At 39.8% G+C, this 23,125-nt stretch overlaps 1 long non-coding RNA gene across 1 annotated transcript; it reads right to left on the bottom strand.

Annotated features, from left to right (window-relative positions):
• Positions 1 to 5,599: 5,599 nt before the first annotated feature.
• Positions 5,600 to 6,152, bottom strand: LOC124869213. Its single transcript, XR_007038520.1, has 2 exons — positions 6,123 to 6,152; positions 5,600 to 6,058 (listed from the first exon to the last, which is right to left on the bottom strand). It is a non-coding gene; the product is annotated as an uncharacterized LOC124869213 (long non-coding RNA).
• Positions 6,153 to 23,125: the final 16,973 nt, after the last annotated feature.

Below are 23,125 nucleotides of genomic sequence, written 5' to 3'. Positions count from 1 at the left end.
ACAGACCTCTGGCTCATCTAGTTCTGTTAACATTATCCTGTCATATCAACATAAAAAGACCTCTGTACATTTAGAGACTGTGTAGAAACACTGTGTTATGTTTCTGATGTTATGCCAAAGCTCTGGCTCACTGAATGCAGAACTGCTGCTAAATGAGGCTCAGCTTTCTTTGAAAGTTGCAACTGGACTGTCAGAAAAAATGTCAAAAATGTTAATTTCCATAAATCAGTCACTATTATATGAATTTGTAAATACGTGCACAGTTCACAGATGTGAACCAGACCAGAGTTGCACTTTGAAGGCTGGTTCAAAAGGTCAGTTGAACAATAAGAAGAACATATCAAACCAATTGCGATCTACCCAACCATGAAGTTATGGTCAGATGTGCTTGTGCCCCATGTCATTTAATTTTAGACCAGCAGGAAATTATTTCCAGCTTCCCCAGAGTTTGTCAAAACAACCTTGAGCTGTCATACATGTTACCAAACCAAGTAGTTTGGATCCACATGGAAAATCCTAAAAATTCTTCACCAATTTCAATAAATGAGACAAATGCTGTTTATTACAGACATTTATGCTACTTGTTGATTATGTGGTATTTTCTTTTGTTCCATCAGAATAAGATACCCGCATAACTCCTAAGCGTGCACCATCTTAACGGTGTCCTTGTGCATAGTAATATGAAAATAATCAGGTTTCAACAAGCTTACAATTTATGCAAAAAGACCACAACCTGTCTCTTAATTCTTTCTGCCCAGTGTGTAGTTCCATTTGAGGTTTATACGTTTTTACTAGAAACAGTTCAATCGCAAGTGGCTGCTATATGACCCTAAAGCAAAGTATTTCCACTTACAAGCTATGCAGTGGTAAATTTTTCTCTTTTCCTGTAATCACTTTGACCAAAGACCTCCATATTAACTGCATTTGTCCTTTGTATTGTTGTCAAAATGAGCTCCAACTCCTTCAGATGTTTTCACACTTCCTCTCAAAGCCATTTTCTTTATGATGAAGCACTTTGACTTGTTTCTATAGCGTCCAGTGCTCTGAAGGATCAAGTATCATTCTTTGAAGATCCTCTGCAAGTTGTTTGAAAGAGCTTTGATTGCTGAGTGTTTCTGCACAGATTGAAGAGGCCAAACTTATCAAACTGCAGACATACTGATAATTCCTTTTTTAAGGTCTTAACTTATAATCAAATTAGTATCTAAAGAGGGTCATAGGCTTTGATTTAACATTTTTTACTTTTGTCTTTATTAAAAACAACCATATAGTGATGAACAAATGCTTTGCTTGCACTTGTTTTTACTATAATTTGGCCAAGAGACACTACTTAACCTAAGGATCTGAAGAGCCCAACAGTAGTTCCATTAAATGTAAAATTGTGTTTGTAGAAATGTTCCATAAGAATTTTGCGTTTTTTGTAAAGTGGAATAAAAAAAATTATTCAATTGCCTCCTATCTACCTTCATGCACGAACACAACAAACTAAATAATGTATCTGCAGCCAGAACTAAAATATCTTTTTTGTTTAATGAACAGATCACCAATAAATATTAACCACTGACCTCACAACACAAATGAAATAAATATTAAACTTTCCACAGCTTTTAAAGATTTGTTAAAATGTTTCCAGGTCTTTCTTTATGTTTCTGACTATTTGCTGTGAGTCATCTGGCGATTTGAACACTGACTGACACAACTGAGGCCTTAACTGTGGAAAGTGAGGTTTGCAGTGCTTTAGAGTGCAGTGAAGTGATCCATTTGTGGATAATGGCTCCCAACATGGCTTGCTTGTGTGGCCTTTTAACCTTTTACAGACTGATAGCTGTCATTGAGGAATGACTTTATCAATCGATTGTTCTTGAATTTTATTCGGGGGGGGGGGTTGGAAATAAATGAATGGAGTACTGCAAAAACAAAACATTTGTAAGAAAAAAATACACTTCTCTGCACTGTCGCTGTATTGTTGCCCTTAGCAATTCTGGACTTAAAACAGGAAATGGTTTTACTGAAATAGCAAAATATGCAACAGAAGATTGAATTAATTAGTAAATTGTTTAAACTTTTCATAAACAACATTGTTATCATTTGCTATTTTGTGCTTTTGGTCTTTTGTACCTGACTTCTTTGGGCAGAACATGGAGCTGTCTACTACAGGGCATTGGAAATGTTTTGTGCAACCAATGACTTGACTACATTTCTATATGCCATTGGTTCCTTCAAGGAAATGTGGTTATGTGACCCAAATAAATATGATTAATATGGAGTTTGTACATAGTTATTCTGGTATGATCAGTAGTCACAATCTGCCAATTGTCAGAAGAGTTACCCGGTCCTGTTGGGAATGACATGAGTTAATAGTGCTCTCTTTATACAGCACTGTATAAACAAACACAAACTTGAACAGGATTCAAATGCTTTCTGTTTTTCTGCTAAGTCTACTGCATTGAAACAAAATAGATAAGTAGTTCAGATTGATTGTACATTACTATTGAGCCTTGGTTCCAAATGACTCTGAAGGTTGAGGAACAAAAGTTCTGACAAAAATGTTGTCAGAATAAGAAAACCACCAAACTAGCAAACATACATAGATTTTCTATGAAGGATGTTAAATAGCAGCAACAAGGACTATAGGAGCAGGATGGCAAACATTGAAAACCTGATGGGTAACTAGAGTACATCTGTCTAGCTGCATTTATTTGTCCGATGCATTATTATTTACAGAAGAAGGTGTTGAAATTTAATCTGTTTGTAGTTACATTTGTTAGCACTACTGCATGAGTTTTAAAATTATTCCAGCTAGTTTATTTATTCTACCCATTTTGAATGTCTCACGTTAGCCTTATAACTATTAATAACCCTTTTAAAAAAATTTTCAAAGGATGAGTATTAGTGGTGTACTTCACTAGTCTGGCCTTTGTGGAAGAGTAACCAGAAGAAAGCATTGTTGAAAGAAATCAATAGTCTGGTATTCAGTCTGCCTGTAGGGAACACAGCAAATGTGATGACGAAGGTGGTCTGATTAAACATGGTGGTGGCACCATCACACTATGGGTTTCCTTTTCTTGAGCGGGGACAGAGAAGCCGGGCAGAGTTAAGATGAGAAAAAGGATAGAGACACAGCTCACTTCCCAACAGGATTCCACTAAACCTACAGCCAGAGCTTTGATTGAATGGTTCAGATCAAAGCATATTCAAGAGTTAAAATGCCCAGTCAAAGTCTAGACCTAAATCTAACTTAGGTTCTGTGGCAAGACTTGGAAACTAATGTTCACAAACACTCCAACCAATAAACTGAACTTGAACTATTTTACAAGGAAAAGTGAACACAAATTTCAATGTGTAGATGTGCAAAGCCAGGAGAGACAAACACCCAAACACATGCAGCTGTAGTTGCAGTGAAAGGTAGTTCAATAGGATTCACTCAGGGGTCTGAATAAAAATGCACACCTCATTTCACTCATATCATTTTCCTTTCACTTACACACGTGGACAAAATTGTTGGTACCCCTCGGTTAACGAAAGAAAAACCCACAATGGTCACAGAAATAACTTGAATCTGACAAAGATAATGATGAATAAAAATTCAATGAAAATGAACAAATTAAAGTCAGACATTGCTTTTCAAACATGGTTCAACAGAATTATTAAAAAAAATAAACTCATGAAACAGGCCTGGACACAAATGATGTTACCCCTGAAAATAATGTGACCAAAGGGACATGTTAAATCAAGGTGTGTCCATTAATTAGCATCACAGGTGTCTACATTCATGTAATCAGTCAGTGGGCCTATATATAGGGCTACAGGTAGTCACTCTGCTGTTTGGTGATATGGTGTGTACCACACTCAATATGGACCAGAGGAAGCGAAGGAAAAAGTTGTCTCAGGAGATTAGAAATAAAATTATAGACAAGCATGTTAAAGGTAAAGGTTTTAAGACCATCTCCAAGCAGCTTCATGTTCCTGTGACTACAGTTGCACATATTATTCAGTAATTTAAGATCCATGGGACTGTAGACAACCTCCCTGGACGTGGCCGCAGGAGGAAAATTGATGACAAAACAAAGAGACTATGAACGGTAACAAAAGAGCCCAGAAAAACTTCTAAAGAGATTAAAGGTAAATTTCAAGCTCAATGAACATCAGTGTCAGATCGCACCATCCGACGTTCTTTGAGGCAAAGTGGACTTAATGGGAGACAACCAAGGAGACCATTGTTGAAAACAAATCATGAAAAACCCAGACTGGAATTTACCAAACTACATGTTGACAAGCCACAAAGCTTCTGGGAGAACGTCCTATGGACAGATGAGACAAAAAGTTGAACTTTTTGGCAAGGCACATCAGCTCTATGTTCGCAGATGGAAAAATGAAGCATATGAAGAAAAGAACACTGTCCCTACTGTAAAACATGGAGGAGGCTCTGTTATGTTCTGGGGCTGCTTTGCTACATCTGAACAGGGTGTCTTGATTCTGTGAAGGTATAATGAAATCTCAAGAATATCAAGGGATTCTAGAAGGAAATGTGCTGCCCAGTGTCAGAAAGCTTGGTCTCAGTTGCAGGTCGTGGGTCTTGCAACAGGATAATGACCCAAAACACACAACTAAAAACACCAAAGAATGGCTAAGAGGAAAACATTGGACTATTCTGAAGTGGCCTCTATGAGCCCTGATTTAATCCTATTGAGCATCTTTGGAAGGAGCTGAAACAGGAGAAACCTGAGACAACTGGAGCAGTTTGCTCATGAGGAGTGGGCCAAAATACCAGCTGAGACATGCAGAAGTCTCATTATTTTTTTTAATAATTCTGTTGAAGCATGTTTGAAAAGCAATGTTTGACTTTTATTTGTTCATTTTCATAGAATTGCTATTCATTATTACCTTTGTCAGATTCAAGTTATTTCTGTGACCATTGTGGGTTTTTCTTTCATTAACCGAGGACTACCAACAATTTTGTCCACGTGTGTAACTACAAAAAGGGATATGAATACTTTTCCAAGGCTCTGTATTGTTATTTTCATGCATTGTTGTTTTATCACTGTTTCTGTGAAAATGGAAATAAATCCTACATTGAGTCTCCATTTTGATGTTCAAGTACGTTTCTACATCTTTCATTGGTCTTTAGTTGTAAAAACATGATGTTTTGCAATTTTTCCATGGCTGACTTGACTTTTCCTTATCCATTTGCCCTTTTAAAGCTTCAGCCTCAACATGTACTACTGACTGGTCTGTTTTCCCTGGTGGTGATTTAAGCTTTTTACCTGATAAGAAGTGCTGCATTCCTCCAGGGCAAACTGTCTGATGTTAGAGCTGCTTAGTACCCCAGGATATGACAAATTCCTCAGAATACACAATCACATTTATGCACATGGGCACAAGTGGGAAAAAGTAAGATTTCTGGTCCACAGGAATGATTCCAGATCAGCTTGCAGAGCAAAAGAGGGAGTTTTCTAAAAATTAAAATTATGTTGATATAAAATACCATTATTAAAAATGTATTCTATATCAACATTTTGAGTCTTTAATAACTATTGAGAATGTCATAATGTTTCGAACGGATTTGACCCACATGCAGAAAGCATTTCAGGAGACAGAGTTATAACGGTAAGACGTTTATTGACAGTATGTTGAAATGTGTAGGAGACTGGAATCGGGACACCAACTCTAAAATAAACAGAACTATAAGCAAGGGGAAACTCTGGACCTATATTCACAAAAGATATTTCTGCCTTACTGATTTGAGGGAGAGATCTGCCAGACGGGGGTGGAGAGACGAGGAGGTTGTTGACCCGTGGGACCGGAGACAGTGAACACTGGTGTGCCAGGATGATTGATGGTCCAAGAGTTTCTGTAGTTGGTGCAATGGTAGGAGGAGGGTGGACAGGGTTCACAGAGGTAGATCCATGGAACGAAGGAATCAGGAGACTGCCAGCTGGTTTGATCCAATGAGGAAACAGGAGGCTTGAGTCTTGGTTCATGGGGTTGGATAGCTTCTTTCCAGAAGACGGTATCCAGGCAGGGTTCGATGCTGAAGGCAAAGTCAGGTTCAGGTGACCTGCAAGGCAACAAATCAAAAATTACAAAAGAGCAAAGGCAAAGTAATGTGGCTTGAGCTGTACCACAAAGGGCAACACTCTGGCAGTGAGTTGTTGGCAGCCTCCTCCTTAAATACTCCTCAGCAGATCATCAAGGAGATAGAGAACACCTGTCACCTCTCCTCCGGTTCAAAACGCCATCTAGAGGCTAAGAACAGAAATAGCACCAAAACAGACAGACATGGCACAGATCCTGACAGACTCAAGATTCTGCTGATCTACACTCCATTAACCTTATACATGTAAATTTGGTTTGTTTCTTGTTCTATCACTCTTCTAAGAAACCTTTCTCAAAGCCGTTTCCACTAGTTACTGTTGCTATGTCGGACAAGCATTAAATTTCTCTGTGGCCCACTTATGTAAACTGCAGCTATACGAGTGTCAGATTTAACTCTTGGACTTTAAATCGTTAATAAGAATGATTTAAAGATAGAAAAGCAACATAGACTGCAAAGTCAAGTTTTTTAGCATTGTACTGAAATGTGTTCAGTTAATGCATTCTTTGCCTAAATGTGTTACATAACTGATTCCTCCAGTTAAGTATTACTGAGCTTTTTGTAAATGCTTTCTTATAATATTTAAAAATTTATCTCAACTATAACACTATCAATGTTTTTTTTAAACAGATAGCAGGACAAAGCAGAGTCCTATGGAAAATTATTTACATATATTTATTTATCAGAATCAGAATCAGAATCAGAAAAGCTTTATTGCCAAGTACGTTTTTGGACATACAAGGAATTTGTTTTGGCGTAGTCGGTGCAATACAATACAAATTAAACAGTACAAACATATCTACAATATAATATAAATATAAGTGCACAGTTTTAAGTGAGTGAGAGTAAATATAGAGCAGTATAAGATGCAAGAGCTTTATTCCATTGGGCAATCTAAGTAGCTTCATCATGATGTCTCAAGACTACAAATAGTAGGCATGTTATCAAATCTGGTAGATTTGACTTAAAATTTGACTTAAACTGTTTTGTTTGTTTCTTATATGCTGTGTTCAAAGTATTTTCCACCTTATTTTCTTGCCTTTCCTGGTCACTTTAAATGTTTCAATCTTGAAAGGCTCACAAAGCCATTTCTAAGGCTTTGGGACTTCAATGAACCGCAGCAGGAGCCACAACTGGAGAAATGGAACAATAGTGAACCTTCCCAGGAGTGGCCAGACTACAAAAATTACTTCGAGCACGCATCAACAGACTAATTCAGGAGGTCAAAAAACAACCCAGAACAACATCTAAAGCACTGCAGGCCTCACTTGCCTCAGTTAAGGTTGGGTTTTATGAATCAACAAGAAGTCTGCATACCCACAATAAAATTAGTAACAAAGTTTTTTAGTGCTTTTACATCCAAATTATTAGTATTTGAAAAAGATTGTTTTTCATGTACTTGTTTTCAGTCATTTCTTACCATTTTTAACCTATTTCTAGCATTTGTTTTTATTTTTTCTAGTTTGTCCTGTGAAATATGTCTATAAACTAACAGAAAAAATCTCCAAGCACAGTGGTGGTAGTTTGATGGTCTGGGGCTGCTTTCCTTCTTCAGGATCTGGACCACTGTGTGGAACCATAAATTCTGCTCTATCACAGAAAATTCTGAAGGAGAATGTCAAAGCATAGCGGGTCAACCCCTGAATGAATTGCAAAAAAACAACAAATGAATTTTTTTATTGGCCTAAAGGTAAAGGTCCTGATTTAAATCCAATCAAGATTCTGTGGGTTGATCTCAAGCAGGGTATTCATGCTGGAAGACTGACCAATGTGGCTGAATTTAAACAATTCTGCCTCAAAGAGTGGGCCAGTATTCCTCCACAGGGATGTAAAAGACTCATTAACAGTTATAGGAAACACTTTAGAGTAGTTACTACTGCCAAGACTCTCACAGCCATTTATTATGTCTAAGTGGTAATTACTTTATCACATAGAGGTGAGCTGGTTTGGATAGCTTCTTTCCCTTTCTTTATACATGACATCATCGTCATTTGAAAACTGATTTTTGTTTTAACTGAAAAGCAACATCGTAAGAAATCTGAAAGAGGGCACCACATGTTATTTAAAGACTACAAAGCTCTGGATCTTTGTGGAGTCACATAATTGTGCTTATTTCCCATCTGTACAGTAGCCAGAGCCACTTTATTCTCTGGTTGTATCCCAGGGTGAGGAAAAAAAGTCTCCCTTTGTTCCCCTGGGGCATCACTGTCAAAGCCACCTGTCTGCAGCTGTGTTTCTGTTTTCTACTGCTCTCCAGTCAGCATGCTGCCTGATTACATAAACCGCTGAGCACAGGAGAGTGTCCTACAGCAGGACGCCTGAGGCTTCAGCAGTTATGTTGTGTATTGCCCACCCGGGTTTCTCTCCCTTCTGTCCCAGACTCAGTCCACCAGCTGGCTGCTCATCTGTGCCTCTCTGCTGTTTCACCTTCACACACAGACACAGGTGGATTGTTTGTGAGGAGTGAGTACATGTTTGCTTTAAGCTGCTGGTTGGTCAGTCAGTGTGAGTGGCTGTCTGTCTTTCTGTCAGAGTGACATAAAGGTCAGCTTTATTAAAACCAGCCTCTGTTGCCACAGGGAACGGTAACCACAGTCATGGCGACAGTCTGCCCACTCCGTCCCCAAAGCAACGGATCGGCAGCTAATCAGAGAAGGTTATGTACCCTCTGCTTCCATCTTGCTACGTGTTTTTCGTTTTTATCAGACCTTAATAAGTTTGAGCGCATATATGTACCTGTTTTCTACTCCGTCTCTCTCTTCCATTAATAATTCATTCAGTAGGCCTACCTTCCTGGGTGTAATCGTATATTCAGCACTTTTTTTCCATCCTTGCTTTCCAATATTATCAATTTTTGTCTTTAACCAGTTTCTTTTTACTTTTCTTGTCTTTATTTTTGCTTTTATCTCCGTTAAAACATCCATACCATCTCTCACTGCCGTCATTGGCGTTTCTCTTGTTCTCGTGTATGCTGCAATGAACAGCCAGCTTCACTCCTCCAGGCCTTTTTTACTCTCCTTGATGAAAAAGGAATTAATAGTTAGAAGATGCTCAAATATCTTCAGAGTGTTTGGAAATTCTGTGCATGTTTCTGTCTGAACTCTGCAGCCTTATCTCTGTTTTTTAAACTATGTTTGCCTGCAGAAATGCCAACAATTTGATAGCTGGATTAGAAGGTCTGATGCTCAAACAGCTAAAGAAAACCTTACAATGACATTACAGATTAGACACAAAAACATTGAGAGCAGTTTTGCTCTTAACTCATCCAACAGTAAAACCAGCGTTGCACTCAGGCTCTTACAGTACTATGTCTGTTTTCCAACTGGCTCTATTACAGCCCGGAAATATTTTCTACAAACCTTTCTGTAAAAGGAAATTTCCATAAAATTTGTAAATGATAACTCCAGGTAACTGGTCAGGAAACTGACCAAAAAAGCTTCAACAGACAGCCACAGAGGAGATTGATTCCTAATCCAAATAACAAGAAAATCTACTTTGAAGGCTCTGTTCTGTTTATTTGACTTGCACTCTCAAACAAAATGGATTGATTGCATTGCCAGAGGTGCATTCAACTTGTTCTTTTATGATGTAGGAAACCAAAAATATGAACAAACTAATTTACTTTTATTTATCTACCAGTTGATTTTGTTTTCTTTTTCACTATTCACCAAAAGCCATGGATAATTTTGCTCTGTACGGTTCTATTTCTTTCACCTTTACCTTGTTGCAACCTGCTCTCACCTATGATTTCAGTGCTAGAACGGATTTGAATAAAATATAGCAGCACTTCAATTTCTGAAGCCTGCTTTTACATTATTTTTTACCTTGCAGATATGATAATTGGTAATATATATATCATCTTGCATAGCTAATAATACCACCTAAACTTTTTCATATTTTGTCAAATTAATACCACCAAACCCAGTGCATTTTCCTGGGATTTTATGTGACAGGCTAACACAAAATCACCTAATTTGTAAACAGATTCCATCTAATCTCAGTATAAATCCAGCCCTTCTGTGAAGGCCTCAGAGGTTTGTTAGTAAACATAACTAAACAAGCAGCATCATGAAGACCAAGGAACACAGCATACAGGTCATAAAGAGAGTCGTAGAGAAGTTTAAAGCAAGGTTAGATTGTAAAACAATATTCCAAGCTTTGAACGTCTCACAGAACACTGTTTAATCCATTATCTCAAAATAGAAAATTTGGCACGACTGCATATCTACCAGGATATGGTGGACAACCTAAACTGACAGGTCAAGAGCATTAATTCAGAGATGCATTCAAGAGGCTCATGGTAACTGGGGTAGATGCAGAGATCTACAGCTCAGGTAAGAACAATCTGTCAACAGGACAATTGTTAGCTGTAAAAGGGGCAAACATGTGGAATTTGATCTTCTGGCCAGATGAAACCAAAACTGAACTTTTTTACATTTACCTCACCATGACCATGATAAAACACAGTGGTGGGTGGCTCTGTGGGTTATTTTCTTCAACATGGGAAGGGACGCTGGTGAAGGCAGATGGGAAGATGGATGGAGCAGAATGTGGGACCTTTCAACCTAAAAACATGACAAGGGCTTCTTTGTTCTTTTTCCTCACAGAAGGGGCCATACTGGAAAAATACTTAGTCATACAAATGAAAAAGTCATATTTTAATCAGAAACTTGAACAGCTCAAACAAATGTATTTCTTCTCAGTATAAACAGTTTTAATTCTATTGCTATCTTGTGTGAGGAGGATGCTTGAAATTGTTTCTTAACTGACCACAAATTCCTAATTGTATTGTGTGGAACGCTTAGAATATTTCAGACGTTCACATTAATAAAATGACTTCTCTGTACTGTCTTGTTCATCTTCATCGCTGAGAACAGTTGCTTGCACTAGTCTGTATAACAAAACATGCAGAGTGTTCATGTAGCTTGAAGATGAAGATGAAACATTGTCTAGAGGATGAAGGGGATAAACTATGTAAGACCCAGAAAGTCATACCTTGCCATGACTGTGCTGGTACAATGCAGTTCTATAGCTGCCATTTGAATGTTTGCAGGTGGTTTTTAATTACAGAACAGTTCCAGAATATACAGGGGTTGGACAATGAAACTGAAACACCTGGTTTTAGACCACAATAATTTATTAGTATGGTGTAGGGCCTCCTTTTGCGGACAATACAGCGTCAATTCATCTTGGGAATGACATATACAAGTCCTGCACAGTGGTCAGAGGGATTTTAAGCCATTCTTCTTGCAGGATAGTGGCCAGGTCACTATGTGATACTGGTGGAGGAAAACGTTTCCTGACTCGCTCCTCCAAAACACCCCAAAGTGGCTCAATAATATTTAGATCTGGTGACTGTGCAGGCCATGGGAGATGTTCAACTTCACTTTCATGTTCATCAAACCAATCTTTCACCAGTCTTGCTGTGTGTATTGGTGCATTGTCATCCTGATATACGGCACCGCCTTCAGGATACAATGTTTTAACCATTGGATGCACATGGTCCTCAAGAATGGTTCGGTAGTCCTTGGCAGTGATACGCCCATCTAGCACAAGTATTGGGCCAAGGGAATGCCATGATATGGCAGCCCAAACCATCACTGATCCACCGCCATGCTTCACTCTGGGCATGCAACAGTCTGGGTGGTACGCTTCTTTGGGGCTTCTCCACACGTAACTCTCCGGGATGTGGGGAAAACAGTAAAGGTGGACTCATCAGAGAACAATACATGTTTCACATTGTCCACAGCCCAAGATTTGCGCTCCTTGCACCATTGAAACCGACGTTTGGCATTGGCATGAGTGACCAAAGGTTTGGCTATAGCAGCCCGGCCGTGTATATTGACCCTGTGGAGCTCCTGACAGACAGTTCTGGTGGAAACAGGAGAGTTGAGGTGCACATTTAATTCTGCCGTGATTTGGGCAGCCGTGGTTTTATGTTTTTTGGATACAATCCGGGTTAGCACCCGAACATCCCTTTCAGATGGCTTCCTCTTGCGTCCACAGTTAATCCTGTTGGATGTGGTTCATCCTTCTTGATGATAGGCTGACATTACCCTGGATACCGTGGCTCTTGATACATCACAAAGACTTGCTGTCTTGGTCACAGATGCGCCAGCAAGACGTGCACCAACAATTTGTCCTCTTTTGAACTCTGGTATGTCACCCATAATGTTGTGTGCATTTCAATATTTTGAACAAAACTGTGCTCTTACCCTGCTAATTGAACCTTCACACTCTGCTCTTACTGGTGCAATGTGCAATCAATGAAGACTGGCTACCAGGCTGGTCCAATTTAGCCTTGAAACCTCCCACACTAAAATGACAGGTGTTTCAGTTTCATTGTTCAACCCCTGTATTTTGTGCATCACGTGCTGTCGAAAATCAGTGTGGAAAATGTGCACTTAGGAACACAGTTGAGCTGTCTTGGGTTGTCAGTACTTGGCAATACAAAAAGTAGTATTATTTTCCTTGCTGCATCTGATTCTCTCACAAGAATAGCTTGTGCACTCCAGTCTTGAGCTCTCAGTAGCTGTTGAGGTGCATTATGTGATATGTAGTTTGATTGATCTACTGCTATACTGGTGGGCCATTAATAATAAATAGCTCCAATTATCTTGTGGATATAATTGTATTACGGACTAGATGTGCAGGGCATTGAGGTTCACATTTTTGTATTTGAGGCTGCAGGAGACTCGAGACTGGGACAAAGGTTCACCTTCCAGCAGGACGGCGCTCCAAACCATTCAGCCAGAGCCACAATGGAATTGCTTAGATCAAAGCATATTTATGTGTTTGAATGGGCCAGTCAAAGTCCAGATCTAAATCCAGTTGAGAATCACTGGCAAGACGTGAAAATTGTTGTTCACAGACGCTCTCCATCCAATCTGACTATGCTTAAGTTAATGTGAACAGACAAATAGGCAAAAACTTCAGTCTGTAGATATGCAAAGCTGGTGGAAACATTCCCCAAAAGACTGCAGCAAAAGTTGTTTCTACAAAGAATTGACTCAGGGGGGGGCTAAATGCAAATGCAAAAACACTTTTGAGGTTCTGATTTATGAAAGTTTGGGGTTGTAATGTAAAAAAATATATTTTTAGAGGTATATATATACATATAAATAATATAAAATATATTTTTTAAGAGGTATAAATGGGGCGGTAATTTGGCTCTTGATCTGTGGCAAAACCCTGCACTCTCAGAACTGTGTCCACCACATTTCAGCAGTATAACTTTAATTGGTCAAATTCTGAGAATTGGCAGATGCAACTGTGTTTAAAAAATAACAATATTTTCCATTAAGTCAGCAATGATGTTTCATTTCTTGTTTTTTCTATTTAGCAGAACAAATTTAACAGCTAAGCTGTAAATGCATTGCAATAAAAAAAACAGCTGTAACTCAGAAAATGACAAGAATGTCTAATTACACTGCTGATTCAAGAGTAACAAGGTTAACAGCTCGCTCTTGTTTTGGACTCTGCCTGCGCTTTGTCTGCGTGTCAGTATTGCGATCCCTGAAGATGAAACCCACAGCGTGTGGCTCAAAATAATAATTCCTATTTCTGTATTTCAATAGCCACCGCAGTGTATAATTTACTTCCCAGTCTGAGGGACGATATATGCAAAACATTGGTGGTGTTGGAATTTGCATCTAGCAATTTTTTAATTTTTTTTTCCCCCAGTTATGTTATTTTGCCCTTCAATACACATAACCAGCTATCAATTTGTCAGAAAGCAATTGCTACTGTCTTTGTGCAGTCAGGCAAAATTATATGATTGTTGCAACACATTGTGTATCAAAAACAGAAAACAAATACAGGATTGTACTATTTCATGTTTTATTCAGAGCAATGTTTGAGAATAATCTATTAACATTAAAAAGAAGTTTGAAAACAAGAGAACACCATCAGAAGACGTTTGCCTGGATACAATAAACATATTCACCCTTCACCCTGATCTACTGGCAGATGCAGCAAACGTTGATATATTTAAAATGAGCTAATTTTTATTAATAATGCACTTAATATGGGAGAAAAAGGTGAATGTAAAGACCTAAGCCTCTTTGACCGGCGATGAAAACATAATGGCCACTGGGACTGTCACAGATTTGTTTATTCTGGCTCCAAAGTCATTAATGTAATTAAATCTAGGATCCATCACATTTTTATGCAAATATTCCAGACTTTTCCAGACTTGGTTCTCAGTCCCCAATAACCATTTTAAACTAATATATATAAATAAAAGTTCATTGCGAGTGTATGGCAAAACTTTCAAAATTGGACTCATTTTAGATAAAAAATCGGAAGAAAACTAAGACTGATTGGAAGGAATAACAAGGAAGAAAGGGAAAGATGGGTTAGGGGGCATGGAAAGGAAGGAAGCAAAGGAAGAGGAAAAGAGGGGAGCCAGGACACAAGGAAAAAAGGAAGTTATGTCACAAGGAAGGAAAGAAAGAGACAAGAACAGGTGGAAGGAAGGGCAGAAATAAAGGACATAAGGAAGGGAGGTTGGACACAAGGAACAATTGGAGGAATAACAGGTAGGAACGATGAGAGAACAGGACAAGGAGTAAAGTAAAACACCTGAGCAAAGAAGAAGGAACAGAAGGACGGACACAACATTTATACAATGGGATAGGGAATAAAGTTTAGAAATACATATTTTTTTCTATTCTCTGGTCTTTTTTTATATACTTTTACTGATCTGGAAAATACTGAAATAAAGTTTATACTTTTACAGACTTTTCCACACTGTGTAGGAATGCTGTTTATATCCTCTGTCCATTACACATTACTCATGCATCCAGCATGGAAATATTAACCCCTGTGCTTCAAGAGAAGTGAATGTAGTTGATAAAAAGATGTATTTATGGCCAGTTATTACATCTGTAAGTGAGAGGGATGGCTTGTGCTCGAGCTTGGTAGCAACCAACAGTTGTCTTATTCTGCTTTCAATTGCATGTTGGAAGACCAGAAGGATCTGCTGCTCGAATGCCAGCTAATATAACCTAAAGACGCTGATAACATTGTATTTATCTCCATTTTATGCATTCAAGCAGTACAGGAGTAAGTTCACAGATGTAAATGGCAGTTACTGCATCAGTGGTACCCTAGGTGAGACTCACATCCAATCTTTGACAAAGGTTTTCTGTAACTTTAAAAAGTCAGTCAGTCATTTTATACCGCTTATTCCACAGTGGGTCACAGGGGAGCTGGTGCCTATCTCCAGCAGTCTACGAGCAAGAGGCAGGGTACACCCTGGGCAGGTCGCCAGTCCATCGCAGGGCAACACACAAACAACCATGCACACACTCATTCATACACCTAAGGGCAATTTAGAGAGATCAATTAACCTAACCGGCATGTCTTTGGGCTGTGGAAGGAAGCCGGAGTACCCGTGTGAACTCACGCATGCATGGGGAGAACATGCAAACTCCAAGCAGAAAGACTCCTGGGCCGGGAATCGAACCCAGGACTTTCTTGCTGCATGGCAACAGTGCGCCACCGTGCAGCCAACTTTAAAAAGTTTTCAATTAAAAAGTAAACATTTAAATATTATTCATCTAATAAGAATTCATCTAGATAAATACAGCCGAAGCCGAATGTATATATACAGTGTAAAAAAGGACAGATAATCCAATGTCTGACAGTAAATCAGACTAAACTTTTCCTGCTTAAGGTCAGCTAGGATTACCATTTTTCTGTTTGCTAAATGCCAGTATAGTGAGTTTTTTCTTCTTTCTGCAAATTCAGAAGTTGAGATACATTTAATTAGGATTTGGTTAAACTGCCCTTTACACTGTATCACTGGGGTTAAACATGTTGGGTTTCCTTCCATAAGCTTCTCACAATAGTTTGCAGGAATTGTGGCCCATTGCACCATACAGAACTGATGTAACTGGGTCAGTATGCAAAATGCCTTTTTTCGAAAACACCTTTTCATCACTTGAATCTGTCATTATGCTAAAATTGATATTATATATTCATATGTTCTAATGTATGCAAAATCATTTTAGCCTCTGCAAAATCATAGGTGCTCTGAGAGACATAGGTGCTCTGAGAAGAGCTAACTCCATCCTGTCTGCCGGTACTCATCCCCTCCACTCTGAGTTTCAGCTTTTATCCTCTGGATCCTGGTTCAGGTTCCCTTCTGTTCGGAGCAATGGGATTAAAAATTCATTTGTTCCTAGTGCTATCTCTCTCTCTCCTTAATTTGGGCAAGGGGAGGAGTTAGTAGGACTTTTGGTTGAGGATCTTGTTTTTCATTACTAATGGCAACTGTGTTTTTATGCATTTATAGCCACTGTGATTTGCAATGATCAGGTTTTATCTGAAGTGACAGATTCTCTAGTTAAATTCTCTAGATCCTCTAGTTAAGTTTTGCTTTGTTTTTTAGATGTTTTTATTGTGACTTGCTGTAAAATTAACTCCCATTGGGAGATGCATACAGATCTGATATCTAATATGTTAGAGAAACACACATGCGTTCATAAGGTGTCCTAGCTTTCAGCTTATGTCTGACGCTACTGTCCTAAGTATGTCATGTGTGCTTACAAATAAAACACAATATTGGTGTTTATACTGTTGTTATCGTCTGTTTAATTGTTTTGACCCACATGCAGAGAGACACTCAGGAGGCAGGAGAAATCAGGAGGCACGTTTATTTCTTCAGTAGCAAATAATGGAACTGGAACTGGGACTGGAGACGCCAGACTGTACGGGAGAAACACAAGGGGTAAGTAACTTTGAAGTACGGTTTGGAAGGAATAGAAAATGACTTTAAGTCTTGCTTACTGGAGATGAAGATGAGTTTAGATGAGGGTGAATGATGTGGAGCCAGGGAGAGCGGTGAGACTGCTGCTGAGTCTGGTGAGTTTTCAGGAAGCTGGATGTGGATTGTGAATAGGTGGAGGGTGAGCAGGGTGAGCTTGAGGAGGACGAAGGCTTTAAGCTGTCAGCCAGTACTTGATCCAGCTAGATGCTTGGGAATTTTGACTTTGGCAGGATGCAAAGCAGAGACTTTGAGCTAGGGCTGAAAGTTGCAGGAGCTTTGAGGCTTGGACTTGAAGTCACCTAGAAAGGAGCACACAAAAAGGTAAATAATTGAGAAGAGGAAGAAGGCAAAGAAGCAAGATAATCAGTGATCAATGAGGGATCGCAAATGTCCTCCGGACCGTAGCCCTCCCAATCGACAAGGTACTGCCAGCCCCTACCCCGCCGACGGGAGTCTACAATCCATCGGACCGTGTAGACGGGATGACCCTGGAAGTCCCGGGCAGGTGGAGGGGGTTCAGCCATGAGGGCACAAAGTCTAGTGAGCACCGGCTTAATTTGGGAGACATGAAAAGTTGAGTACATGCGGAGGCTGGCAGGGAGGCAGAGACGGACTGAGGTAGGACTGATTATAGACTCGATCTCATACGGGCCTATGAATCTGGGTGACAGTTTTCTGGACCTGGACTTTAGGGGTATATCTCTGGAGGACAACCAAACCCTTTGTCTGGGTTGATACTGGGGAGCAGGAGACCGTTTTCTGTCGGCAAAATATTCTGTAATCTATACAGGGACGGAGAGAGGCGTCCTTTTTGCTCACAACGAAAAAGCCATCTCCTAATGGGGAGGATGACTGGCAAATTATTCCTGCCGCTACTGACTCTGAAATGTACTTCTCCATGGTTTGTCTTTCAGGCCGAGATATATTGTATAAGCTACTGCAAGGGAGTGGTGCACCAGGAAGCAGATCTATAGCGCAGTCATATGGTCGATGAGGCAGAAGGGATGAAGCCTTTTATTTCCTAAAAATTTGTTTTAAGTCAGAATACTCCTCAGAAACCTGTGAGGTCTGATGATTCCGTTTCCTCTGAATCCATATGAGGAAGCAAAGGCAAGGCTGCGGACTGAAGACAAAGAGATAGACAATTGGTGGACCAAAATTCAATGCGACCTTCCTTCCAGTTTAAATGGGGGTTGTGATGGTGTAAACCGGGGAATCCTAAGACCAGAGAGCTCTGAGAAATGGGAAAAACAAAGAATGTCATTTTTTCACGGTGATTTCCTGAGATGAGTGAGTGACTCGGTGGAGCGTTTTTCCATCCATCCATCGATGAGGTTTTGTTCACACCCAGAATCAATAAGGGCAGACAGATTTAACTGATCTTGGTTAAATAAGAAGGTGGCCGGGCAAGGTTAGTCTAGGGGTTTTCAGGCTGATTTTTTGGTCCGTCGACTCCCCCTTTAAAGGTGACGGACCGTCTCTTTTGGTCGAATTGGGCAAGATGCAACAAAGTGATCTAAAGATCCACAATAAAGACACTGGTTGGACTGTCTGTGCCGTTGTTTCTCCTCTGGGGTCAGCCGAGTTCGTCCCAACTGCATGGGTTCTGGTTCCGGTGGACTGGTATCTTTCTGCGAACAGGGTGATTGAGATGGCACAAAAGATTGGGACCTCGCCACAATTCGCTCTAATCGTGAGAGCTTCCTCTCCATTATCCGATTGTCCATTCGAGTTGCTAAATCAATGTACTCGTTCAGAGTATTAGGTTCCTCAACAATAGCAAGTTCATCCTTTAATGATTTGTCTAGGGCTTGGAAAAAGGCTGACTTAAGTGCACATGAATTCCAACTAGAGGCAGCTGCTAGTGTGCGAAACTCTATGGAGAACTCAGATACGGGTCTGTTTCCCTGTTTTAGCGCCATCAGGTGGCAGGCCACACTTGTCTGATCTAAATCAGAGGGGAAGGTTTGTTTTAATTCTTGGATGAATTCATCATAAGAACAACCAAAACTGTTGGTAAACCTGGCTTCTGCCCAACAGAGTGCTTCACCAGTTAGGAGCCCTATAATAAATGCTATTTTTGTATCATCGTGGGGGAAAGACTGTGGGGAACGGTTAAATACCAGGGTACATTGTAACAAAAATCCCCTACAACTACTGTTCTCACCGTAAAATTTCTCTGAGTTAGGGGAAGTGATGTCACGTGCATACGGAAGTTGCTGTGAGGTCGGGGATGAGACCAATGGCTTGACGGCTCCCTCTGGTGTCTGAGATGTCCGGATACTTAGGGTGTGTTGTAGCAGGGAAGCCATCTGATCCAATTGTTTACTAGATTGATGTTGTTGTTCCAGTAGGTGGTGAAGTGTTGATCCGTGTGACTGAATTTGATGGCTTTTTTCGGCTAGAGTGCTCCTAAGTGCCTCTGTCAGATTGGCCTGATTGTTCTGTCATCGTCTGTTTAATTGTTTTGACCCACATGCAGAGAGACACTCAGGAGGAAGAAGAAAAGTTTGATAGTTTATTTCTTCAGTAGCGACTAATGGAACTGGAACTGGGACTGGAAACGCCAGACTGTACGGGAGAGACAAAAGGGGTAAGTATCTTTGAAGTACGGTTTGGAAGGAATAGAAAATGACCTTGGGAGCTTGGGAACTTTGACTTTGGCAGGATGCAAAGCAGAGACTTTGAGGCAGAGCGGAAAGTTGCAGGAGCTTTGGGGCTTGGACTTGAAGTCACCTAGAAAGGAGCACTCGAAAAGGTAAATAACTGCGAGCTTCAGCGAAACACAAAACTTAGGGCTTGGCCAGAAGAAGTTACCACAAAGGCAAACACTCAGGCACTGGAGTGCTGACAGCTCCACCTTCTTATACTCCTCAGATGACTGCAGATGAGAAACACCTGCTACCCTCCACACCGGGCAATCCTGGCGGCATCTAGTGGTGAGTAAGTGTAAGCAGCAGGCAAAAATAACACATGACAAAAACTCCCAGACTCCAACAACTGTAAAATTATTTACATTAGTTCCAATAACCTTACCATTTACAATGAGCCCAACGTGCAAAAAAACTGACAAACAGAACAAACAGATATCTGGGAAATGCAGATTTTAGCATTTAAGAGTGACAGTTGCAGGACAAATTGAAATCATACTTTTTATAGAAGGAACACATCTTTAAGTTAAACAAATCTACTTTTAAAATTATATTTAAAAAAGGTTATAATTATTAGGTCTTTTTAACTTAACAGGGTAACACTTTGAATGGAAACTGGATGAGTCTGCTTGGCCACTGGAAGTAAAGTAGTATGAGTGACAACTGGAGTCCACTTTCTGACAAAAAATATGGAATGACAACTGGAGAGATTTTACATTGGACCATTCTGGATTGAGAAGTAATGGAAAGTGAAGCAGGAACGCTCCCTGCATTGTGCTGCTAACAGTCAGCCTGACAGACACTGCAGCCTCCTCTGAGGGGAATTTTTCCCCCAGGCCTAACGCATGCACATTCAGACTGGGAAATTATAGTGTGCAGTGCAATAAAATGACATAATGTGAATCATACTGATATTGGGCACATGAGCTGCATGTTAACATTGTGGAAAAGTTTTAAACTTTTAGCCTCTGATCCTTTTAGACAGTGATACTGTTAAGTGGCATGATTGTGCAGAGAAAACTGACTGAATAGATACTTTGGATATTATAGGTCTGAAGACACAGTGACTGTATCATAATTGAATCCATAATGGGTCTGTGGCACACAATCATTAGCAGGACAGTTGCAGCACCTTGCAAAAATTATTACACTTTTTTAGATTCAGCCACAAAGTTTAAAGAACTTTTATTGGGATTTCATGTAATAGATGAACAAAAAAGTATTGCAAAATTGTAAAGTGATGGGGAAAATGATACATGGATCTTAATTTTAACAGAAATAAATCTGAAAAGTGTATTGTGCATTTATACTGTATTTAGTTACTCTAGTCAAGTGTTTGCAGAACCACCTTTTGCTGTAGTTGCAGTTGCCTTTTGTGGTCTATCTCTACCAGCTTTGTACAGCTGGAGAAAAACCTTTGCTCATTATTTTTTGCAAATTACCTTAAGGTCATTCTGATTGGATGGAGAGTTTTGTATGCAATGGGTATAAATACTAAAGTAAGGGACCATACCTTGCTACTGGTAAATGGTAAAAAACAATCCCTGAATCTAAACTTGTGGTTATTCTCTTATCGTTGCACATGGGTCCTTAGTTTGAATCCCAGCCTGGGTACTTTCTGTGTTTGTATGTTCTCAGTGTGCGTACATGGTTATCTGTTCCTGTGTAGCCCTGTGATTGGACTTGGACTGGGGACTTGTGCACAGTGTACCTCACCTCTCACCAATGACCGCTGGAGATAGGCCCCAGCCCCCATGCAACCCTGCCAGGAAAAGCCAGGATAGATGAATGAACTGATGTTCATGGTTAGGCTTAGGGAACAAAAACATCTGGTATAGTCTGAAAAAAACAGCCTCTGAAAAACCCTAAATGTTCTTCAAAACGTTTCACTCACTCATTAAACAGTACAGGCTGCCTGTCAAATGTTCAGGGTATGCGTATCCCCGCTTTAAGGGGCATAAAATGACAGCTTTTCACTATGTCGACTCTGCTGGCCACTCAAGTTCGCTTACTGTGGTGACTTACTGACAGACTTGACTAGCAGTGAGCCATGGCTTAATGTTTTTAGTAACACCTTTGGCTTTCCTACCAAGACAAGTCAAAATGCCTGCTGTGTAGAAAAAGGAGCCTGCTGCAGGAGATACTGTGACTCTGTTTATGTGATTGCCAAACCTGAGAACCATGAATGGCTTCAAGAGAGAGGAAAACTGAGGTAGAGACAAAGACTGAGGCCTTTGAAGCTACTACTTACCTGAAAATTCACCCAATGAGGAAAGAAATCTTTAAAAATTGAATTTCTAATAACTCATACAGACATACAGACAGTTCTTCCTTCTTTTGTGATTTGTTTTAAGCCGACAATTTTGAGATTTTCAATAAATGAATGGCCTCTGAAAGTGACAGCTGGAGATTTTCTTTACCTCTTACTATCGTACCCACAGCTCCAGCCACTTGAGACTTAATGGCTGTTTTGACAATTTTAGGTAAGAAGCTATTTTTCTTCCTTGATGTATGAAGATCACACATCTGGCTTGTTTTAATCATAGGTTTTCTTGTTTTTTCCCCATTTTAAAGAGGGGTTAAGAGAAATGGGCCTTTGAGTCACATTCATACCACAAGGAATAGAGTACTAACCCTTTATCGCCATTTGTATAATTTTTACTACATAAGTTTCTGGGACCTCTTTTTTTTTCAACATGATCAGTATTTATCCTAAAAACCAATTGTATATACAGGTCCTTCTCAAAATATTAGCATATTGTGATAAAGTTCATTATTTTCCATAATGTCATGATGAAAATTGAACATTCATATATTTTAGATTCATTGCACACTAACTGAAATATTTCAGGTCTTTTATTGTCTTAATACGGATGATTTTGGCATACAGCTCATGAAAACCCAAAATTCCTATCTCACAAAAATTAGCATATTTCATCCGACCGATAAAAGAAAAGTGTTTTTAATACAAAAAACGTCAACCTTCAAATAATCATGTACAGTTATGCACTCAATACTTGGTCGGGAATCCTTTTGCAGAAATGACTGCTTCAATGCGGCGTGGCATTGAGGCAATCAGCCTGTGGCACTGCTGAGGTCTTATGGAGGCCCAGGATGCTTCAATAGCGGCCTTTAGCTCATCCAGAGTGTTGGGTCTTGAGTCTCTCAATGTTCTCTTCACAATATCCCACAGATTCTCTATGGGGTTCAGGTCAGGAGAGTTGGCAGGCCAATTGAGCACAGTGATACCATGGTCAGTAAACCATTTACCAGTGGTTTTGGCATTGTGAGCAGGTGCCAGGTCGTGCTGAAAAATGAAATCTTCATCTCCATAAAGCTTTTCAGCAGATGGAAGCATGAAGTGCTCCAAAATCTCCTGATAGCTAGCTGCATTGACCCTGCCCTTGATAAAACACAGTGGACCAACACCAGCAGCTGACACGGTACCCCAGACCATCACTGACTGTGGGTACTTGTCACTGGACTTCTGGCATTTTGGCATTTCCTTCTCCCCAGTCTTCCTCCAGACTCTGGCACCTTGATTTCCAAATGACATGCAGAATTTGCTTTCATCCAAAATAAGTACTTTGGACCACTGAGCAACAG

The sequence above is a fragment of the Girardinichthys multiradiatus genome, chromosome 5, assembly GCF_021462225.1.
Source record: "Girardinichthys multiradiatus isolate DD_20200921_A chromosome 5, DD_fGirMul_XY1, whole genome shotgun sequence".
Lineage (NCBI taxonomy): Eukaryota > Metazoa > Chordata > Actinopteri > Cyprinodontiformes > Goodeidae > Girardinichthys > Girardinichthys multiradiatus.
This window is presented reverse-complemented; position numbering and strand designations above follow the sequence as displayed.